Raw genomic sequence first — 13,209 nt, forward strand, 5'->3', positions numbered from 1 at the left:
AGGTGCTTTATGGGGAGATGACCCTTAACCCCCTCAATGACCCCGACAGACAGGAAGGATTATTACCCTCATGTACAATTGAGGGACAATATCAGGGAGTTTGAATAATGTGCTCAAGGTCACACGCAAGCAGATATGAAGCTGGAGTCTAAACCCAGGAAGCAAGACTCCCAGGAGAAAGGGAATGACGGAAAGTGGAGAGAAAGGGGCAAAACAAGTTATTGGGACAGAGATCAGGCTGGGTGTGGGGAGGAAGCAAAGGGGTCCTGCTGCTGGGGGGTCTTGTCACCGAGTGTATGGATGTGTATGTGTCACGGGGAGGGAGAGGGTCTGAGAGTCTCTTGCCATGTCTTGGCGACAGCCATGAGGAGCCTGACAGGTTTCTTGTCCCCCACATTTCTGGGTTGACTCCTAGTCACCCTTCTCGACTCAGCTGAGGAGTCACCTGCCCTGGGAAGCTGACCCCGGAGAGGCTGATCGAGGTGGCTTCTCCCCCAGCTGCTCTGGCCCAGCCAGAAATCAGGTAAGTCTGGTTCTCTGGCCCCTTCTCCTGGTTGTCCTGGGAGGTGGGCACTGAGGCCAGGCCTAGGGGACAGGAAGGAAGGAGGACAAGGCTGGAGAAGACAGGCAGCGTGTCCCCTGCCCTCCCCAACCACTGCCCCAGGTGGTTGGGTTCCTCTTTGCCCACACCCTCCTTCTCCAGGAATCAAGGGGGCTAAGTAAACCATCCTGGGGCAGCTGAGCCCGACCACCCCACCAGGCACCTGGCCAGGTACCACCCCCCCCCCCCCGAGACTGTTCCCTCAGCATCCCTGGGAACAGCGGTAACGGTAATGGAAATAGGAAACTCCTCTGCGTTTGCAAGCCTCATCCAGAAGCAGGGCTTGGAATAGTGACAGTGGGGGAAGAGGGCGTGAGAGGGTGTTAGACAGACCCTGCTGTTTACCTCTAAGAGGCACGTGAGCCTCAACCTCCTCATACGGAAAGGGGGTAATAACAGTACCGATTTCAGAGTTTGCTGTGAAGATTACATAAAGTTCTGGAACATCGTTAGGTGTCCAATAAACACTAGATACCGCCCCTACTGACACTAAATAGGGAAGCATCATCCTTCGTATTTCATCCCTCGCTGACATTAACATCTCACATTCACTGAGCACTTACTATAAGCCAGATACCATTGTTAAGCACCTTACCTGTACCCAGTCACCTAATCCTCCCCGTGTCCTTGCATTTGTTTTACAACAAAGACGGGGAGTCTGAGGCACGGCAGGGTGCCCAGCGAGTAAGGGGTGGAGCTGGGATTCGAGCTGGACGTCCCTAACCGCTCTGCCACGAACTTGTATGGTCGAGTTGTAAGCAGTTTCTGTGTCACTCTGTCATTGGGAAGGGTCACCATATTTGCCTCGCTGCAGTTTGTGCCATTCAGCATTTTCTGATCACTCGTTGCTGCCAGGCCCTGTGCTGGGATAGAAAAGGGGGCAACAAAGGGCTCCCAGTCTGGTTGGGGATAGACGCCTTAAGAAAATCCACACTGAAAAAAAAAAAAAGAGAGAGAAGAAATCCACACTAGCAGGCCATAGGTTCCATGGCAGTGCTTCTGCCAGGCACAGAGGAGGGAAAAACAAACCTTGGAATAGATGACCAAAAGCAGAATGTTTGGCTGAAAGAGAATGAATACTTGTCAGCCGAGCAGGGTCTTGAAGGATGAATAGGAGTTTGAGAGTTTGACAGGCAAAGAGGGAGAAAGAAGATTCCAGAGAGAAGGAGCAGCAGGTTCAAAGGCAAGGTGCCACAGTAGGTTCAGGGAAGCGATCATTTGATCAAACTGGAGGGTAAAGACGAGGAGGCGGTGTGGCTGTTTCCGGGAATCAGGGTTTTTTCACGGGGGAGCTAATGGTGGCACTCCAGGGCAATGTTTTTTGGTTTTGCTCCTGTTTCTCTGGTTTGGTGACCTGCACTTTCTTTTTTGCACAGTTCTGTATCCCCCAAATTCTTGTGTTATAATTTCTTTAATCATAAAAATGTAGATAAATGTGGTTTGTACTTTTTTCAAATTACATCTTTATGGACATATAGCCGACACACAATGTTACATAGTTTCAAGTGCACAACAGACACACAATGTTACATAGTTTCAAGTGCACAACACAGTGATTCCACGAGTCTATAGCTTATGCTACGCTCACCACAAATGTAGCTACCGTCTGTCACCATACGACACTATTGCAATTCCGCTGACTATATTCCCCAGGCTGTACCTTTTATCCCCACGACTCCTTCATTCTACAGGGCAATGGTTTAAAAACTGGCTGTGTGGACTTAGGTAAATTCCTTAACCTCTCTGAACCGCTACTTTCTTTTCTGTAAACTGGAGTATAATTAATATAAACTACCTCAGAGGACTCTAGTGAGGGTTAGACGAAATAATTTCTGTTAAGTGGCTGAAGCAAAGTGTTTGCTAAATGCTAGCTGCTGTTACTGTTACTGCTGTCACTATTATGAATATGTATAAAGCGGTTACTTTAATTTTTTTTTAACGTTTATTTATTTTTGAGACAGAGAGAGACAGAGCATGAACGGGGGAGGATCAGAGAGAGAGGGAGACACAGAATCTGAAACAGGCTCCAGGCTCTGAGCGGTCAGCACAGAGCCCGACGCGGGGCTCAAGCTCATGGACTGCAAGATGGTGACCTGAGCCGAAGTCGGCCGCTTAACCGACTGAGCCACCCAGGCACCCCAAGCGGTGACTTTAAAAATAAAAGCAACAAGCCAATTTCCCTCTTTCAGATGGACTCCCAGAAGTGGACAAGGAATTTAATGGATTAGCCAGCACATACTGAATTAATTACGTTGAATTCTTTGTACAGATTCTCCCTCCTTCAGACTTAAAGGCAAAGTTCACAGTTTTATATTAACCCCCAGGAGCATCCAGAAGCAGGAAACATGGGAAGAGACCCAATGTCTCCAATAACCCTGGGTTTTGTTTCAAAGTGTTTCAAAGCACTTATTACAAGCTATCATTATGTATCTGTGCACTTTATCTTTTTAACCTTTTCTCGAGATAGAACACACATAAAAGCACACAAAGCGCCTGGGTGGCTCAGTTGGCGTCGGACTCTTGATTTTGGCTCAGGTCATGATCTCACCGTTGGAGGGGGATTCTCTCTCTCTCCCCCTCTCTCTGCCCCTTCTGTGTGCTCTCTCTCTCTCTCTCTCTCAAAATAATTTTTTTTTTTAATGGGGAAAAACCCGACAAATCCTAAGCGTACAGCTCAATACGTTGTCACAAAGTGAACACGTCTGCATAACCTGATCGAGAAACGAACATGACCAGTCCCCGGAAGCCCCCTTCTCTGGCCTCCCAGTCATCTCTTCCCCCAGAGGTAGCTGCTGTTTGAGAATTCTCTGTTTATCAATGTCCTAGCACCTGTATCCTCTATGTGTTACTTTCTTTGGGCTGCAGTAACAAATTGCTACAAACTTGCTGGCTTTAAAACAACAGAAATGTATATTCTTACAGTTCTGGAGGCCGGAATTCTGAAATCAAAATGCCCGCATGGGTTGGTTCCTTCTGAAGGCTCAAAGGGAGAATCCATTCCATGCCTTTCTCCTTTCTTCTGGTGGCCACGGGCAAAATCCTTGGCGTTCTTGGAGTGTGACAGCCCTCCAGTCTCTTCTGCCTCCACAAGGCTGTTCCCTCGATGTCCCTCTGTGTCCTGTCTCCTATAAGGACATTCTCTTTGGATTTAGGGCCCACCGTCACCCAGTATGATCTCATCTCCATCCTTAATTACAACTGCAAAGACCCAAATAAGGTCATATTCTGAGTGGGTATGAATTTCGGGGAGGACCCTACGCAACCCACCACAGCCTGTATGACCACAAGCCCCAGAAAGGCAAGCAGTGTCACTTATCTGTGGGTCCCTGGAACCTGGCCCAGGGCCTGGCCCAGATGAGCTGCTCACGACACGTTGGCTGAATAGGTGAATGGCAGTCTATCTTTATCAGGGCCACCAACGCTGGGCACCTGACACGCGCTGGGTGTCAGTGATTGCCTGGTGGGTGACCGAGATTCAGACATGGGTTGAGGGTGAATGCAGAGGGTATTCATGGCAATAGGTGCTGTCCCCCGAGCACTTCCTTTGTGCCCCCTGCTTTCTGTGTGTGGTTCCACTTAATCCGACTTTATGGATAAGTCGGGGAGCTGTATGTCCCGATTTACCAGGGACGGTCTCAGTTTGTGCCCACTGTCCCAGTATAATGAGTGTGTATGTCATGCTCACGCTCGCCTTTATTTCTTAGAAGGGTTAATGAAGAATGTGGTCACCCCACAGATAAGGCAGCTGAGGCCTTAAAAAGTCCTGAAGGGAATACATTCAGCACCTGATCTGTACCCACCTGAGGATCTAAAGCCCTTGCCCTCAACTGCTGCTTTGGTGGTTGTGAAATAGGAAAGGTTTCTTGGCAGGGATCAGCTGGTGTCACCCAGCCATCTCCAGAGAGACGGTACAGGCTGGACATCCTCCTGGGACCACCAGAGGCCAGCTCCTCCCTGCTCTGGCCCAGGGATCTTGGAGAAGCGGGGGTTCGTGAGGAAGAATGGAGAGCCTGGAGGACCCTGGATCGGAGGGTAACAGGCCTCAGAGATGGAGGGTGAGAAGAAGGGCCCCTCCTGGTCAGGCAACCCCTCAGGAGAAAGGTCTCTAAGGGAGAAAGCCCCTCGGGGGATGTGGCCCCTTTTCCCTGCTGCCCAAGAAAAAGAGGCCTGTAGAAAAGACCGGAAAGCTTCTGAACGTTGGCACAACAGGGGGCTCGCTCTGAACTCTGCATCTTTCTCTTCAAGCTTCTGCCTTCTCCAGATTCCCCTTCTTGATCCATGAACTCCCAACCACACGGACAGGCTACCTAATTCCCAGGGCCCGGTGCAAAATGGAAATGCAGGGCTCGGAGCTTCTTTAAAAATTATTAATAACTTCAGGACAGTGACAGCAGGGCCTGAAACAAGAACTGGGCCCTTCTGAGTGTGGGATGGTCACACGCCTCTGAAGCCAGCCTTGCAATCACCCAACACCCAAGCTGGAGACCTGGCTGCCATTTTGCACCTCTCCCTCCCCCCAGTCGCCTACATCGAGTCCTGTGAATTCGAACTCGTACACAGCTGCCCTTTCTCTGCCCCTTCTCTGCCCCGAACGCCATGCCTCTGGTTTAGACAGCATTTCTCACCCCTGGACAACAGCAGCCATTCAAACAGCTTCCGGTCTTGCCTGCTCCGGCCCATCCTTCCCTTTGCAGCCAGAGAGAGAGCTCCCTACAGGCCACGTCGACAGTCCCAGTCACCTCCCAATGGCACCTGCAATGGAATGAACTGTGTTCCCCCCCAAATTCGTGTGGTAATGCCCTAAGCCCCGATGTGACTGTATTAGGAAATAGGGCCTCTAAGAGGTAATGCAGATGAAATGAGGTCATAGGGTGGGGCCCTGATCTGATTGGACGGGTGTCCTTATGAGAAGAGACACCAGTGAGTTTGCCCCCACCCCCTGCCCAGCTAGGGCATAGAGGAAATAATGCCACCTGAGGACCCAGGAAGAAGGTGGCCATCCGCAAGCCAGGAAGAGGCCATCACCAGAAACGGAATCTGTTGCCACCTTGATCTTGGTCTTGGGCTGCTGGCCTCCAGAACTATAAGAAAATAGACTTCTGTTGTGTAAGCCGTGGAGCCTGTGGTGCTGCCATGGCAGGCCTGTGCTGACGAACACAGCTCCCCACTGCTGAGGTTCCGTTCATGGGCTTTGTGGCCCTGTGTGGTTGGGACATACCTTCTTCAGCTACTGGAGAACATCTTTCCTGTCCCTCGCTTCCCGTTCCTGGCCGCCCTTCCAGGAGGCTGGAGGCCAAAGAGCAGGGCCAAGGGTGCAAGGAGAGGTTAACTTTGCACTACCTCCTTCCCAGGGAGAATTTCAACGGTGTCTTCTGGGAATGGGTCATTCATTTACTCAGTCAACAAACATCCGTTGCTCTCCCAGTGAGGGTGGGGCCCTAGGCCAGGTGCTAGGACACTCACAGCAGGTGCCTGCGTCCCCACCAGGAGACACACAGACACCAGCCATCACACTGTATTGAAAGAGAGTGTCTCCCTGGCAAGTAGTGGGAAAGGGAGGACTCAGATCAGACGAGCCTGGATGCAAATCCAGCCTCACTCCTCATTAGTGGAAGATCCTGGGCAATCCACACGCCCCACTTTTTTTTTTTTTTATCTTGAAAATGGTCCTGATGTCTGTCTGTTTGGATTAGCAGTTCTCAAACTTTTTGGTCTCAGGAAACCTGTACACTCTTTTTCCCTTCCTTCCTTCCTTCCTTTCAAATTGATTTCGTTATTTTTAGAGACAGAGAGAGAAAAAGCAAGGGAGGGGTAGAGAGAGAGGAAAAGAGAGAATCCCAAGGAGGCTCCGCACCATCACCACAGAGCCCAATGCGGGCCTGAAACTCATGAACCGTGAGATCATGACCTGCGTGGAAATCAAGTCAGATGTTCAACCGACTGAGCCACCCAGGCGCTCCTAGGACCCTGTACGCTCTTTGTCATTCTTGAAGACCCTACGGATCTTTTTTTAATGTGAGTTATTTCTTTCAGTATTTACCGTGTTGGAAACTGAAACTGAGAAATCCTTAACACCCAAGAACACATGTATATTCCATTTCCCATTAGAGTAATGACATAAACCTGCCCCAAGACCCGTGCTCAACCAGAAAAGTGAGAAACAAAATCCCAGCTCCCAGCTCCAACTTTATGAGGAAGCAGAAGCCACCTTTAAACATTTAACCTAAAAACCAATTTTTTAGGTTAACAACTCAGGCAACAACAGATGTTGGCAAGGATGAGGAGAAAGAGGATCTCTTTTGCATTGTTGGTGGGAATGCAAGCTGGTGCAGCCACTCTGGAAAACAGTATGGAGGTTCCTCAAAAAACTAAGAATAGAACTACCCTACGACCCAGCAATTGCACTACTAGGCATTGATCCACGGGATACGGGTGTGCTGTTTCGAAGGGACACGTGCACCCCCATGTTTACAGCAGCACTATCAACAATAGCCGAAGTATGGAAAGAGCCCAAATGTCCGTCAATGGATGAATGGATAAAGAAGATGTGGTATATATAGACAATGGAGTATTACTCGGCAATCAAAAAGAATGAAATCTTGCCATTTGCAACTTCATGGATGGAACTAGAGGGTATTATGCTAAGCGAAATTAGTCAGAGAAAGACAAATGACTTCACTCATATGAGGACTTTAAGAGAAAAAAACAGATGAGCATAAGGGAAGGGGAGCAAAAATAATACAAAAACAGGGAGGGGGACAAAACATAAGAGACTCTCAAATAAAGAGAACAAACAGAGGGCTGCTGGAGGGGTTGTGGGAGGGGAGATGGGCTAAATGGGTAAGGGGCTTAAGGAATCTACTCCTGAAATCATTGTTACAGTATATGCTAACTAATTTGGATGGAAATTATTAAAAAATAATAAATTATTAGATTAAAAAAAACCCACACAATATTTTAGGGGCACCCGGCTGGCTCAGTCTGTAGACCATGTGACTCTTGATCTTGGGGTCATGACCTCAAGCCTCATGGTGGGCACAGAGATTACTTGAATTTTTGTGCATGTGTGTGCTTAAAACCAGCAGTACAGATATGCAGAATGGTGATACCAGCTGCTAATCTGTGGAACTATTTCTCCTTCAGTTGAACAGCAGCAGCTGCCCTAAACCCTGTGAGGGTCCTCAGCACTGTGGCAGCCTCAGCCCACCCCAGAGGCCCTCACTGTCATAAATAATTCTAGAAAGAATGCTCCCAAAATTGTACCTCCTTTTGATAAATCCCTAGAATCAAATCGAGCCAAAAGGATACACATTTCAACGCTTTAGATTCAGACTTCCAAAATGCCCTGGAGAAAGTTTATATTGACTGAAACGCCCACCAACAAAGTATGAAAAGTGCCCATTTTGGGGCACCTGGCTGGCTTAGCTGGGGGAGCACGTGACTCTTGATCTCAGGGCCATGAGTTCATGCCCCACGTTGGGGGTAGAGATTTTAAAATTTTTTAAAATTAAAACATTTTTTTTAAATTTAAAATTTATTAAAATTATTTAAAATATAAAACTTAAAAAAAAAAGAAAGTGCCCATTTTCCCACATCTCCCCAACGTTTTTTATAGTTTTTCCATACTTGAAAACCTCGAAGGTAAAAAACGGTACGTTACTTGGATTTGATTTTCTTTGATTCCTCAAAATGTTTAATATTTTTTCTTGGTTTATTGGCAATTTGCCTATATGCGTGTTGGTAGGGCCTCTTCTTATGGATCTGTAACAAATCTTTGTATATGAATGTGATGGAATTGCAAAGTAAACTCTTAATTCCAGAACGGGTTTGGGGATTGATTCTCCCTCTCCTACCCCCTCTAACGTTTTCCACAGAATTAAGAATAATTTTTACCCAATCTGGAAAGGCTTTTTATAAAAGAAATCTTAACAAGATGGAAAATAAGAGATACTGAGACTACAAGTGCTTTTTGTTTGGGAGGATTTTGCTCTCCGATCTACCCTTCCCTACTTCCAACTGTGGAAAGGTTGCTGTGTTCTTTGTAGCCAGAAAAACTGAGTCATACCTCGTGTGATCTTTCTGGCTTGCTTTACTCTCTGGGCCAAGTGGGTCCCCACCCAGGAAACGTCCTCACTCACAAGCTGTGCTTATGCAGGTAAGACACAACCCACTGTCATTTCGCCAAGCTCTGTTGCTCCGTGTCTCTGCCATTGACCGGCTGTGTGTCCTTGCATGAGTCCCTTAACCTCGCTGTGTCTCAACTCCCTTTGAAATGGGGAAAGTGTTACCTCTCAAGGATTTTTGTGAAGATTAGATAAAGTATATAAGGCGTTGGACACAGCATAGGCGCTCAAGAAACACCTGTCAAACTAACAACTGATGAGTGTTTTCCTTTCAGTTTGTTCTTGGCCTGTGTGTGGGTGTATTTTTGTTTAGCTTTCCCTTTTTTTCAGCTGAAAACTCTTTCAACTTTTCGGAACAATAATATACCAAACCCGTTTGCCTTCAACTCCATGGGATAGGAACCTTTGGTGACAAGCAATAGAAATTAACTGGAGCTTAATTAGCAAAGAAGGAAGTGGGGGAAATTTATGACAAAGACTCAGGAGTGTTTCAAAGATTCTAAGAGCTTGAGGGCGCCTGGGTGGCTCAGTCGGTTGGGCGTCCGGCTTCAGCTCAGGTCATGATCTCGCGGTCTGTGGGTTCGAGCCCCGTGTCGGGCTCTGTGCTGACAGCTCAGAGCCTGGAGTCTGCTTCAGATTCTGTGTCTCCCTCTCTCTCTGCCCCACCCCCACTCATGCTCTGTCTCTCTCTGTCTCAAAAATAAAAATAAAAATAAACATTAAAAAAAAAAAGATTCTAAGAGCTTGAAATGGGGATTCTTCTCCCTGTTTCTCCCTGAAGGTGTGCTGTGTTTCTCTCTCTCATTCTGTCTCCCTGATTCCCTGTCTCTCTCTCTCTCTCTAGACTGGCTTTCTCCACCATTGTAGCCACCACCAACTGCCTCTCCCAGTTACAGTCTTTACCATGTGCAGAGACTCACTAAGTGACCCTAAATCCCCAAGGCAGGATCAGGATAGAGAGATTTTGATTGGCCCAGATTTGGCCACATCCAAGCAGATGCTGTCCCTTCAGAAATACACAGTAAGTAACTGCCAGAGGGCCAATGAGTTCATCAAAGTTCTTCGGTTGCAGGGAAAGACTGGGCCAACTGAGAAGCCTGAGTTCTCAAAGGGATTAGTGTAGAGATGACCAGAAATTGAATCCAGAGCTCCCAGAATTGAGCCCAGAAGGTCAGAGCTTAAAAGACATTCATGCAGGGATACCTGGGGGGCTCAGTCAGTTGAGCATCCAGCTCTTGATTTCGACCAGGTCATGATCCCAGGGTCATGGGATCGAGCCCCATGTCAGGCTCCATGCTGAATGTGGAGCCTGCTTAGGATTCTCTCTCCTTCTCTCTCTCTCTCTCTCTCTCTCTCTCCCCCCGCCCCTATCCCCCACTAGTGTTTTCTCTCTCTCTCTCTCTCTCAAAAAAAAAGACATTCATATATTACTTAGTCTAACCTCTTCCCACATTTTATAGGGAAGGAATGGGGTCCAGAGGTATGTGTTTTTCTGAGAGGCACTCCAGCCAATCAGTGACTGCCCTGGAACCAGAGCTCCTGGCTTCATGGTTCAATCTCAAGGTTTCAGAAGGCCAGACTTGATTTCTCTGAGAGCAGTGCTCTCCGATAGAACTTTTTGTGATGACGGAAATGTTTCACATCCATGCTGTTCAATATGGAGGCTCTTAAGCACTTCACATATGGCCATTATAGTTGAGAAACTGAATTTTAAATTTTACTTAATTTTAATTAATCTAAATTTAAGTCACCACATATGGATAGTGACTACCATATTGAACAGGACAGTCCTACAGCTTGAAGCCTTCTGATCACTCAGGAAAGGAGTAGACAACAAATCCCCACTAGATGAAGAATCAGAAGATAAAAATAGATAATCCATGCCAGCAAATATATAGAGAAGACCGTTACTTTGTAAAAGTATTTGGTAATTATGGAAATGTAAAACAAAATTGCTTTAAGCTCTCTCCTTTTTGCCTATAAAATTGGTGAAAATAATTAACAAATGTAAATTATACCATTTAATCCCCCAATAACCTTGTGAAATAATAACTTCCAGTGTTCTCAGAATGCCTGGGCCAATCATGTCTCCGCCCTTTGTGACTTCATCCCCTGATCCGTTATTAATATTACTACCTACCTCAGAGGGTGTTTTCTAGGGGCAAGTGGAAAAATGCATGTAAAGGGCTCAGCACAGACCTGGATGTGATAGGTGCTCAATATGTGTGAGCTGGGATTATTATCTGCATTTCACACGAGGCTCAGAGAGGCAACCAACTTGCTCCACGTTGCCCACCGAGTAAGGGCTGGAGCCAGGACTCCCGCTCAGGTCTCTCTGGCTCCAAAGCCTTCTTGTAAGTTGTCTCTATATGGCTCAGGGTCCCTTAGAACCCTCCCTTCTCCCCCGACTCATTCCTTCCCTATACCTTTGCCTCTAGAACCCTGGTGACTCTGTGGGCTGTCTGGACCCGACAGTCCTCAGACCTGGCTCCCGAGCGCCCCTCCACGCACTGAGAGCTGCCTGGGCTGTGCGCTGGTGGGGCTGCTGAGGGAGCTGCCGGTCTCCTGGCAAGTCCTGCTGCCGCCCATGGGGAGGAAGCTCCCCTCCGTCCTGCAAGAAGAGAGGGAGAGCAAGGTCGGCCCCGCCCCGGTGAAAATGAAGAGGAGGTGGAGGAAGGGTGAGCAAGCCACCAAGTGGCAGAGCTGAGACTTGCCCGGTCTTTGGATTCCAAAGCCAGTTTCCTTCCCAATGCTCCACAGATCCTCAGAAGCAGGAACTGAGAGTCCCGGAAGGGGTGATACACACAACCATCCCACGGGCTTCACTTTGCCTTTTACGAACTCATGGGACTTACAGCTAGGAAACTGCTAACACACCAAGATGCCACATAACTAGCGGAAAGCCAGGCTTAGATGGAGGCGAAATTAGCTACACGATCCAACCGCTCGCAAATCATTTCTCTACCACCACCTGTATCCAAAGATGAGGGGCCAGTAAGAATACCCTCCAGCTGTCCCCAGGCTCCCAGCTGCCCTGGTTGTAAGAACAGGTTAATCTGTGGCGTGTGGTTACAGCGTCCCCATGTGTTTTTACTTTGTCATAAGTTTTTTTTAAAGGACCAGTCATCAGCATCATCAGGATTTATGAGTGTGGGAGCTGATCTTGAAAGACCACAACACTCAGAGGTAAGTGGACACCCAGGCTCAGAGGGACTCAGGGACCACTGGGGGAGAGGGGCAGAGCCAAGACTCTAATCCTATTAGGTTGGCCTTCTCGGGAGCCTGTTCTTTCCGCCACGTTTCCCTGCATCTAACTGGTCTCCAGGCACAGAGCCTACTCCTCAGGAACTGATGTACGGGTGGCTCCGGAAGTTCTGGAGGATGCCAGCACTGTCCCGGCCTCAGACTACAGTCTGGTAGCTTGATCTTCAATGCTGGGGTCAGCCCTTCTGTGTGGGAGACTGGCCCCTCTCGCTCATCTTCTTCCCATGTCCTACCCTAAATATTCATTCAACGACCCAGTGCTGGGACCACAGAAATGAGCAGGGAGTGATTCAGGCACGAGTTCACTGAGAGGCAGTGCTGGACTCTGGCTGAGATTCTGGGGTCAATTTGAGTTCTGCTACTTTCTCCCAAGGGATCCGGCTCCTGAGCCTCATTTTCCTCATGTCCCAGGTAGAAATAGCAGTAGCATAAGAGTGATGGTGCGTACAGGGCTCAGGGCCTAAAGGTAGTGGCCATTCTGCGTTTGTTCACCACACTCAGGGGTTGCCACAAGTCAGGCTGTGTGCAGGCTGCCGGAGGCAGGGATAAATCCATGTGGTTTGTCCTAAGAGGGGCACCTGGCTGGCTCAGTTGGTCGGACATGTGACTCTTTTTAAAAATGTTTTTAAGTTTATTTATTTGAGAGAGAGAGAGAGAATGTGAAAGTGGGGGGAACGGCAGAGAGAGACAGAGAGGGAGATGGAGAATCCCAAGCAGGCTCCACACCATCAGCGCAGAGCCTGACACGGGGCTCAAACTCACAAACCTTGAGATCATGACCTGAGCCAAAGTCGGATGCTTAACCCACTGAGCCACCCAGGTGCCCTGAACATACGACTCTTAATCTCAGGGTCATGAGTTCAAGCCCCACATTGGGTGCGGAGCCTACTTAAAATTAAAAAAAAAATTTTTTTTTTTTAATCCATGTGGTTCTTGAGGCCCAAGAAGATCCAGGAGGCAGATAGGTAAAACATTAGAGCTCCAGCCACTTGATCCTTCTCTTCCCCACCCTTTCCTATGCACGCTCCCCGGCCCCCCAAACACACAGGCCTGATTACCCAGGGACCACCTCCCACCCCAGGCCTGCCTTTGACCCTTGGCCTACTTTTAGCGTCCTAGAGGTGGTGGGAAGGGGGTATCAATCAACATCTCAAAGCCCAGAGGAGCTTCCTTTGGGTGCGCAGCAGGCTCATCCTCCTCCCAACCTGGAGAGGAAGAGCC

The sequence above is a fragment of the Acinonyx jubatus genome, chromosome C1 (genome assembly GCF_027475565.1).
Source record: "Acinonyx jubatus isolate Ajub_Pintada_27869175 chromosome C1, VMU_Ajub_asm_v1.0, whole genome shotgun sequence".
NCBI classification, from domain to species: Eukaryota; Metazoa; Chordata; class Mammalia; order Carnivora; family Felidae; genus Acinonyx; species Acinonyx jubatus.